Raw genomic sequence first — 11,672 nt, 5'->3', positions numbered from 1 at the left:
GTTAAATCCAAGTTATCAGTGTTAGATTTGCGTACATTCAATAGCATCAGACTGTTGTATCTCTTTTGTACATAATTGTGCTTCTCACATCTTTCAGCTGAATTGGTACTTGAAGGAGCCAGCAATTATATATGAATGAGTTTAGCAAGTTCTGAATGTTAAAAATGATATGAGATGCCATTTTAAAAATAGCATGTACAGACTAAAAATAAATAATTATAATAAAATATTAAAATTTAACAAAGGTTTAAGATATCCAAAAGAAAGTTCTTCATCAAGTGGCCACATTTTATTTGCCAGTAGGGCACTCTTGCTATTTTGGAAAAAAGTGGGGGCACGTGCCCCCCCCCCCCCGGCTCCTACCCGCTGACGGTGGTTGAATAGGGAAAATAAATTAGTGTCCCAAAATCTGAAAAATCCACCCCTCCGCCGCATCCCTCCTTCCATGCCCCTCCTCTCTTGCCCAATCCCATCCTTCTTAAGTTTTTACTCGCTCCTCTCGTTGAATATCCTCAACCCGTCCTCCCTTCCCGGAAGTTCCCGGTCATCATCCTTCGCTTCCCTCATCCCATTTCCGGTCCTCGCTCCTTCCATCCTCACACTTCCAATCCTTACATCCTAGCTATGATGACACAATCGTGACTCGCCAAAGTGTGTGTCCCTTTTTCTCATCTTCATAAAGACAGTAACTTCAACCTCAAATTACCCACAGATCACTAAACATTTAGTCAAATGTGAACCCTTTTTTTTCAATTCGGGGAGGGAATGTTCAGGGGAAGGGAAGACCACCCGTACCCCCTCCCCTCTTCCCGTCCTTTAGTACCTTTTCTCACACCGCCAGTAATTTCTAGTGATATAATCTGGTGACTCCCATCCAGAGACGCGATAATTCTTAACGGTCGAGTAAAAGATAAAAAAGATATGCAGTGACAACTTGTCCAGAATTCTATTTGCATCATTGCACTTCCGCACTAAGTAACATCATTTCGTCCTGATTATTGCGCGCTGATGATAACCCCGCTAATATAAGCTGACTATAGTAGCTTTCATTAGTGCCAATTGAAGCCAACAAATATTTCCGTTCTTGTTCTAATTAAGACTTTTCTTTCGCCGGAAATGGCTCGGTCAGTAAGACACGGTTCTTTAATCTGATAATTATAGCCCAGACAACAACTATCAACAGCTTTCTTTAGTTTAACTTGCAACTGTCTGCATATGTCCGTGATAAGTAAGTCGCGTAGGGCACAACATTTGTCAGTGTGATATGGCATCTAGAATAGCGAACTTGGTTATCAATTTGATCTGTGTGTCAAAAGCCGTTGGCTGAACTTGGGTTTTAAAAAGTTGACTGAGATAGTTTCATAGCTATTGCCAACTCTTTCACACACAGTGAAAGCTTATAAATCTGGTACCGATTACATTGAGGAGAAAAGGCGACCTGAAATCTCGGCATGAGTCTATAATCTCAAACAGTTCATCAAAAGTCGGCTACTGCAGTTTGTTTACAAGCTTAAATCTGTCAGTCAATCACGGGCGTATAAACTGGTCAACAATAACAAACTGTAATCTAACACCAAGAACCCATAATTTAATGAACGAGTCCAAAATTGATGAGATCATCGTAGCAGGTCAGCTATTGTTAGCATGTACAAGTAGGGAGAATTTTTTTCAAAGTACGTTAAAACTTCGCCGGAGAGCACGAAAGCTTTAAAACTTCGAACTTTTTTGGTCACGAACTCTAAGACAAGATGGTTTATCTGATTGCTATCAATACAGAAAGAAATATATGACTATATTTCTATTTTTTTGGCTAATAAAAGTCATAGTTGTGACCCTGCAATTTTACAGTTATTTCGTGGGAACTGATGAGAGGGTTTTTTTTCATAGGTATTTCACATGTAGGTTCCTTCAGATAACAAGAACAGTAGGTATATGTAGTACGAAGTGGAATGTAAGCGAAAGAAACTAAGTTCTCTGGTTTGAAAGGATAAAGTTGACAGTTTATTCAACGACTGACCTACATCTTCAAATGTGACATTGTAATAAGTTATGTACGATGTTTATTGTGTTGTAGAGGTCTATGCTTTTATATATATATATATATATATATATATATATATATATATATAGTTATATATATATAGTTATATATATATAGTTATATATATACATATATATATATATATTTATATCTATATATATATATATACATATATACATACATATATATATATATATATATATATATATATATATATATATATACATATATGTGAGTGTGTGTGATTGTAATACATAATCGCAATCAAGGAAGGTCCATCTATATTATTGTGCATCTCTTTCGGGAATTTGGGGAGAACCACACTAAAAATAAAGACAAACTTATTCAGAGCTAATTACCGTGTAAGTCATCTAACATAAACTGATTAATTATAATAATTAACTCATCAGCTTACCCGACTCCAATATCTTTGCAGTAAACCTGTATTCCGTCACAGAAAATGTAGACTGTCTGTCAATCATGTATGTATAGTTAGCTATAATTAACATAGCCTATAGTTGTTTACCCTGGCGTGAAAGCCGTTTTGCTCAATTTTTTTATATTAGTTTGTGTATTTATATGTTTGTTCGTGTTATTGTTGAATTTGTACATCTCGTTGTATATGTGTGCGTGAGTGAGTGTGTGTTTTTTTCGTCCGATATCTTTGTGTTTCTTGTCAAATTTGTGTTCGTTCGTGCACTGTACAGTGTTTATGTCATCCGCATGTATCCCTATACAGTCACTGCTAGTAGACACTCAAATCTACCTCCCAATTATTTTAATTAAACGGACACACAACTGCTAAATTAAGAGGTTGAATTGGCCAGAAAGATACACAAACTTATGCACACTTTTCATCATGAACTTGATATAGTTTATGAAACTATATTTACTGGTAGCCAAATATGTGACAATAATGATGTTCACGAATTGTCATGATGTAACTGAGCCAGCGTGACCTTCGACACAGGAATGAAATTTTAAGGGGAGGGAGAGGGCTGAACAGGGGTCAGACCTATGTTTCATGGTCATGATAGATATCTTTGTCGCTTTTGTCGGCACAAATGACGTGCCCAAAGGTGGAGGGGGAAGTCCCCACACCCTCATAATCAGTCAGAGGAATACGTTCAGTTGGGATTTTCTTTTTACATTCTTACGTGGAAGAAGGACGCCCTCAAGTGCATACCAAGGGGTGTTGGGTACACCCCCTGATCAACCTCACACGAAATAAATATTAAAAAAAAAAATTAATAAAATATTCTAATGCACAACCGTATTCATAGATCTAATTATAGAACTAATTTAGCCGGTCTAAATGTGCTTCAGATTGCATTAATTGACTTCTTCTGATAGCTTTCGAACTTCACAAAAGAAAAATCATGGGCCGTGGACACCCCCCCCTCACCCCCTCCCCTCCGCATAAATAGACCAACCATTGTATGATTGCTGAAATTTGGAGACAGTATTATATGACATTTGTGCGCGTGCGTCCAATACTTTTTAACGATGTTTTTTCTATGCACCGCATAGTAAATTCGTATTCTCCAGTATTCTCCAGATCTATCCACTCCCTCATGCTCCCCCTTCCAACACTCTCAAATCCCTTTCAAGAATTCCTGGATCAGCCCGCACTGGTTTTAATTTAGCTAATCTATCACTCATCCCAATTACACCAAAGTTTAAAAAGCTCTGTTACATGCCGGGAATAGACAGTGACATTTCCAGCCCTGCAGTCGCTCGTGATTGGCACCACCATCTCGAACTTATCACCCCCACCCCACCCCACCCCCACCCCAACTCGTTTTGGACAAATGCTGAAGTTCAGCCATATAGATGCTACAAAGTAACAAAATGACCACATTTTTGCTTTTTTGTTTTTATTGCAGGCAACCAAAAGGTCTCAATATGGTCTGCATCAAAAGGAAAATAAAAGTTCCTCCAGTTTATTGAATTACTAAAAGAGTTATAAGTAATCATATATATATATATATATATATATATATATATATATATATATATATATATATATATATAAATGAAAATCGTAATGAGTTGGAAAATCAAGAACAGTGAAAAAAACTTTCAGCCTCCACCGGGATTCGAACCACGGGCCTTCCGCTCTGTACGCGGACACCCTAACCACTAGGCTATGGACGCTGATGGTAAGTCCAGAGGTTCGAAACCGGTAAGGAAGGTCATATATATATATATATTTATATATGGGGGGGGGGGCTAGTATCCGCCTAAACGTCACAGTCACAATCGCGACTGCTAAGTGGTAATGTTAACCTACTCTAAAGTATTGTTAACCGACTCTCATTTGGGAGGTGAGGGGGTGGGGGGGGGGTGGGTAGGCAGATAGGAAGATCAAACATATTACTTCAAATTTATTTTGCAGCGATACGCTCAACGATTATTGAACTAACCCACATACAGTAAATATCCGAGAAAGGTGTTTTGAAAACTGTTAACGATATCATTTACAAGTTTTCTTGTGTATTGTTGGATAGCGAGTGAAGAAATGTATGATATCAACAAAGGTTTACCTTCTCCCTTTGAGTACCACAGATCACATGTTACTATATACGTTAATTCCCCAAATCACATAAATTATGTTGTAATAACCATTCGCAGAGCCTATGTTATTGCAACAAAGAAGATCTCGTGTCAAATTCACTGTACGTTTCTAATCAGAATGATCATGGGGGGTCACCCGTGTACCATATTAACAACAAATTAAAATTAACCAGTGCAATTGCTTAATATCACACGCTGATCAAATTCGAATTCTCTCTACACAATTTATCCTCAGAGGCCCCACCCCCTACGGTGCTGATCGCTTAGCGATGCAGCAACGTACGCTCATACCAGTCTTCATTCTTCACATTCTTTCGAACTGACTTCTGGAACGCCAAAAATCCGGCCCGAAAAGTCTCTTTTTTCACTTAAATCCGTCCAAAAACTCTCTCAACACGTGCCTTAAGATCTTTGGATTACATGCAGCATGTAAGTATTCTTCAAATTTTGCTCTATTCTCTGTATTTCCGAGAGGAATGCAGCGAACCTGTCGCAAATTTGACATCTCTCACATTTTTGTCATTTTTTCGAGGCATGTAAGACTTCCGGATTGCCTGTCAACTATTTAGCATTCTGTGCATTGTATTTTTTCAGTTACTGGTCCTTGCAGTTCTGCAACATTTTATCTATCGTTTTTCAGTTGGTATAAGAGCTTCTTCGTTCTCCCTGCCTCACGAAAGACGTAGAAAAATGAGACAGTTTGCAATGGGTGCATAGGGGTCCTAGTAATGGAGCTTACCTTTTCGCATAGCACACATAGCATAACAACAATACTCCGACATACGTCACGTAGTTTTGGTATGGCAATCTGGTGTACTGTCATATATGCATAATCATAAGGCTATGTTAGGTTATTTACATACAAGCAGTACACATATACTGTTACACCAGCGCTGTTCGACAAATACTAAATATGCAAAACGTTTCAAGCGATTGCCACTTAGCCCCGACATTTTTCGTGACCGCTAAAGCTAATCTGATGTTCTCACTAGAAAACATACCACAAATTGCTGGAATTTCTCGCAACCGTAGTATCACATAGACGCTAGGCAGCAGCGCGAAGTTTGAGTTGATGGACTCAGAAAAGGTTTAATATACATATAATATTCCAGAAATCTACAATACTCCCATTTAGGACATTTTTCTGTAGGTGATTTTCGTTTCGTGCACAAATATATTGTACAAGGGCAGTAACTTGAACGTAGATATACAGGCCAAACTGTTTACGTGGGTTTAGTACTAAACTACATAGTACATGTGTGAGACTGAGGCCGGGTGAACGTTGTACTGTTTGCATTCAGAATACTGACATGGCCGCACGGGAGAGAAATGAGGCCTCAACTGAGGTAGGCTTCCCCCAAAACGCTGTTTAATGATTCCAAGAAACGTCAATGTGTAAAGAAAGAGAACATGGATTATGCTGCATGGTCTTAGTCCATTAAGTGTTTGTAACCTAAGCTTACAGAGCCTTTTGGAAAAGACTTGTCAGTTGTGTGTTTTGAATTAGGAACAAACTTTTCACATGTTTGTCAAATTGTCATTATAGATTTGGACCTAACAAAGTTTAATGAAAGTTAATTTATTGTACCAGACTCTCTTAGTGAATAATTTATGTGAACTAGGGCCTAATTGAATGATGAATGGGTATTGATAACAGTTTTATTTTTATTTTGTTATGATGTAGTGAATTAGCAACTCAATGAAAGGAATACAGTTGAAAAATGTACAATGTAACTTCATGCATGAATATTGGGGCCAAAGAGTATATAGGCCTACGTTTATACTAAAAATTATTCTATCGAAAAGGCGATATTCAGCCTTTTTTTTATTGCATCAAATAAGAGATGCATTGTGCATGTGTACACAACTTTTGTTACGTGCAGGGAAAATAGTTGTGAGGGAATGAATATACATTACAACATGTGCTACTTTCTCAGTGAATCAAGAAATGATCAAAATCTATGGTTAAAATTACAAATTAACGGTCATCTTATCAAGAATTTGTGTTTTTACTTTAAAATTGATCATTATTTACTAGAATTGATTGATAGATTGATTCAAATTCATTATATATATATATATCCTTAGAAGGGTATTAAAAATACATGCTCGCAATGAAAATTATAAATCTCGTGTACATGAATAAGTAACAGTATACAGAATAATATTAACATAAACAAAGAAATTGATCAATGGTTAGAACACGATAAAGTTGAGAAGAAATGGGAACGTTAAGTAGACAACATTTACAAATCATTTTTGCTGTTACCTAAGTTTTAGACCCCTTTCTGTGAAATTGGATTAATTCTCAAATTGCTTCATCATTTTCACTAGTACAAAGTTTCATAGAAATGTAACTTAAGAAAAGAATTGTGATCGTATTTAGTGCAAATTTTTAATGTTAGTCTGGTGGTCCGAGGCTACCAAATTTCTGTTCGGGCAACCAAAATCATTTGTGGAGTTTGTCCTGCGGGCAACTAGCTGTTTACCTCAAATTCAGATTGCATTGTAACTGAATACCTCTAAAGAGGTAAAATAATAAATTGGTGCCACCCTTAATTTTGGTGCTCTATCCTTACAGGCCTATACACCTCTCCTACATACAGTGTATAAATTGGTCACAGTTTCTTTGTTATATTTCTTTGGGGCAACCAAGGTTGCTGTTTGGACCGAATGTAAGGCATGGTTGTCCAAAGCAAAAATTTGCCCGGTATTCCCGGTGAAATCACATCACAGAAATAACGTTCAAATTGTAATACATTCATCAATTATGAAAACGTAAGTCCTTAAAGAAATAGAAATTTACATGTAATTATTCAAATTATTCAAATTCCAAACAACTAAAAGGAACAAGAGGCCCACAAGACTTCAAGGGTAGACTGAGAGAATTCCAACATGGATTTATAAAAGACGTTTCAGTCCTTCAGTTTAATTTCTTGTCCTACAAACTTTTACGTACTCGAAGAGGACAAAATGTTTTTATGCAGTGTAATATCTGATCTAGTTTGTCTAATGGAAGTATTGTACATTACAACAGTACATGTATTAGAACTGTACTGTATACACTACAACTGTACTGCACATAACTGTACATAAGAACTATGTACTGTACATTACTGTACATTAGAACTGTACAGTACATTAGAACTGTACTGTACATTAGAACTGTACTGTACATTACTGTACATGTATTACAACTGTACATAAGAACTGTACTGTTTAATAGAACTGTCCTGTAATAACTGTACATTACAACTGTAGTGTACATTACTGTACATTAGAACTGTACATAAGAACTGTACTGTAAAATAGAACTGTACATAAGAACTGCACTGTACATTAGAACTGTACTGTACATTACTGTACATTAGAACTGTACTGTACATTACTGTACATTAGAACTGTACTGTACATTACTGTACATTAGAACTGTACTGTACATTACTGTACATGTATTACAACTGTACATAAGAACTGTACTGTTTAATAGAACTGTCCTGTAATAACTGTACATTACAACTGTACTGTACATTACTGTACATTAGAACTGTACATAAGAACTGTACTGTAAAATAGAACTACATAAGAACTGCACTGTACATTAGAACTGTACTGTACATTAGAACTGTACTGTACATTACTGTACATTAGAACTGTACTGTACATTACTGTACATGTATTACAACTGTACATAAGAACTGTACTGTTTAATAGAACTGTCCTGTAATAACTGTACATTACAACTGTAGTGTACATTACTGTACATTAGAACTGTACATAAGAACTGTACTGTAAAATAGAACTGTACATAAGAACTGCACTGTACATTAGAACTGTACTGTACATTAGAACTGTACTGTACATTACTGTACATTAGTACTGTAAATTAGAACTGCAGTACTGCACATTAGAATATTTACTGTACATTTCTGTACATTAGAACTGTACTGTACATTACTGTACATTAGTACTGTAAATTAGAACTGCAGTACTGCACATTAGAATATTTACTGTACATTAGAACTGTACTGTACATTAGAACTGCAGTATGGTACAGTACATTACTTTACATTAGAACTGTACTGTACCTTAGAGGAACAGAAGATAAACAATGAAGAGAGAGCCAGTGATAGTTATTCATTTGCACACATACTCGGAAATTATGTAGCGCTTGATTAAACATATCTTGCCAAATTTTTATCCAAAAACAGTCCTGCCAAACATTTTGGAAATTATGAAAACTATCCATCTTTGTTATTAAATCGAAGCTTGAACTAGGATATTAACATTAGACTAATGTAGTAATGTTTGTTAACCAAAATGTCTGCTCACTGTATGACTGATTAATGGAATCAAACAAAACTGCTTAGTGCTTTTGAGTTTGATGGGCAATCTGTTGTGAACAAAATCCACATTATAGAACACCAGACCCGGATCCAATCGGTGGCTTGCTTTCTGCAAGTACAGTATTCATCCCATTTTCACTGCTAGGTGGTGACAAGGTCAGAAGTATATTTACACTGTGTACCATTTAATGCCACCCAAAATGTTTAACTCTGTTACCATGGTGATGATACAGCATTGCCTTTAAAGATGCTGTCACTGTTTTGTGTCAATAAAAAAGATCATGATAAATTTAATTAAATTGAAGTAGCCTATTCTCCAAGTTCTCTTAGAATACATTTTAGGAAGGTGACACGACACTCCTTCCCCACACCCCACACTATTGAAAAAAATTGTTATATTTCTTTTCTAAACAAAAATAACTTACAATTTTCTTCTTCTTGGGCTACACTCTAAAATAAAATCAGCTGTTGGAAACTTGGTGCATACTGTATATGTTTGTGCTATAGTCAGCCAAATGTTGTCGTTAACAATGATATTAATTAAGGTTGACAGATTTATTATAAATGAAAAAAATTGTGACTGAAACCGTCATGTGGAGTGAAATATTAAAGAAAATTTGTAGGTTCCCAACAATTCTGGAATCATTCTAGAACTTTCTTTTCTCTGGAATTTATGAATTAGAATAAAGAATTCAAGTGTTTGAAAGGACAGTTCTATTGTTCACAGCAGTATCTTTCATTTGAGCCTTGAGGACCAAAAGGGTCACCCCAAATGAATGTTTCAGAAAATTTGTAGTTCCTCACGTTTCTGTAATTTATTCATTTTATTTTGAGAATTAGGAAAAAGACAGATGTAGGTTTCCCATCAGTGGCATGGGGGAACTGGTGCCCATTAATTTTATAACCGTGATTATTTTACAAAAGCAAATGGCTGCCACTTAAGTATTGTATATATGTAGCCACTACTGAACCCCCTAGTTGTAACTTTTCTCCTCGGTAGAGGAAAATATTGAATTACCGTAAAACTCTATTTTGCACATTTTGCGATCGCGTATATATTCAACAAATTTGCATAGAGTATTCTGACTGTGTCATTGTATTAAAATTTATGCTGTAACTTAATATGGGCCAATAATCTAACATGGAGTAAATTTTATACCAGTGTTAAATAACACTTATTAAACTGACAGACACACTGTTTTGTTTAGTGTGATTAGGGATAGGCTACTCTGACTGACCAAAATTTCCCTGGTGTGGATTACATGGGAATCAATTTATATTACAAAATTGGTAATTTGTCAACAAAAATTGAAGTCTCTCAAATAGTTCAAATCTTCCAAACAAGCAGTGAGTCCCAGTATCAAAGTCTAATCATTAAAACATAAACTACCAGTTCTTCCTTTGACTTTTCTGCTAGTACCCCCACAAAAAACAAATCTCCTATTCTGTAATAACACTTGAAAGCAAATTTGTGGTGCCGTGATGGCCCAGAAGAGATGAACTTATTGTAAATCAGGGTCCCCTAGTTTCATCAAAAGGTCTGCCATCCAAAGCTCTCCTTAAAGAAAATAACAAATCCAAAACATGGGAAGTACATGGTCAAACATGGGAAGTACATGGTCAAACATGGGAAGTACACGGTCAAAGATGGGAAGTACATGGTCAAACATGGGAAGCACATGGTCAAATATAATCATTGTTTGCCTAGACAATTTCAATTGATATCTGATAATCTGACACAAAAGTTCAAGCAGGCCAAAATTAGCCTACCTTTAATTCTCTTTGGCAATGAATGGTTCCATATTTTTACATTTCATCGGCCAGAATGTTGGATTCGGATTAATTACTTTGTACATGTATGCTCTCAAGAGTGCGCTCTTCGTTGAGTTTGGTGCAATGCTGAAATAGTTCCTTTTCTATTTTCGTTTAGTGTACTGTACATATATTTTCCGAGGGTCAGCAAGCTCTATCCATGATGAACACTGGTCAGTTTTTGCCACCGGAGGCTTACATGTTAAGAACAGTGTTCCGAGAGTTATAATGTGGCAGGGGTGTCATTGTTGCCCCCATTCCATCTCTTTGGAGACAATTTCTCCATAAGTTCATGCAAGGAATAACAGAATTTTTGTCTTAAACTTGTATACATATCTGTGAACAGAAACTAATGTAACTAGGGTACTGAACGACATGTACGTTAGCTTCGTGGGACAAAAAGTTTATTAGATTCGCCTTATCTGGTAATAAATTGCTAATTGGAAGCATTCATTAAGTGGTGACCAGATAAAGGGCTCTCTAATAAATAAGATGATAAAATAAGATTTAATCTTTAACCAACTTCTCGGCGAACATAAAAAAGTAATGCTTTGCATGACATGTGAACGCAAATTCTTTCCTGTACGTAATCACAGTTTTTACAAACATTGCCACGTCTATTAATAGAGACGTGTGTATATCCTACCAAGAAATCTGTTCAATTGATCTACATGTTCTCAATGTTTGAGCGTTTTAATTAAATTGTTAATAACGTTATCAGTCACCACCGTACAGTTGTAGGTCTATGTACAATCCGTAGGTTACTACTTAAAAACTATCTCCACACATTTACTATGGCTCCAACATTGCACAGTGTTTAGTTTAAGATTGGCTGGTCAAGTAAGAGGGTACAGTATATATATATATATATACATATATATATATATATATGTATA

General features: G+C 36.0%; 1 protein-coding gene across 5 annotated transcripts in view; it reads left to right on the top strand.

Annotated features, from left to right (window-relative positions):
• Window positions 1–4,890: 4,890 nt before the first annotated feature.
• Window positions 4,891–11,672, top strand: part of LOC139977531 (transcriptional enhancer factor TEF-1-like) — a 40,209-nt gene continuing 33,427 nt past the window's right edge. For 3 of the 5 annotated variants that reach the window (XM_071987186.1, XM_071986950.1, XM_071987266.1), the window contains exon 1: window positions 4,891–5,047. The gene's annotated coding sequence lies outside the window, so the exon portion shown is untranslated. Of the gene's footprint in view, window positions 5,048–5,067; window positions 5,706–5,730; window positions 5,965–11,672 lie in introns of those variants that run through there. The other 2 variants (XM_071987104.1, XM_071987019.1) reach the window with 2 other exon arrangements.

This window comes from Apostichopus japonicus, chromosome 1 (assembly GCF_037975245.1).
Source record: "Apostichopus japonicus isolate 1M-3 chromosome 1, ASM3797524v1, whole genome shotgun sequence".
Lineage (NCBI taxonomy): Eukaryota > Metazoa > Echinodermata > Holothuroidea > Aspidochirotida > Stichopodidae > Apostichopus > Apostichopus japonicus.
This window is presented reverse-complemented; position numbering and strand designations above follow the sequence as displayed.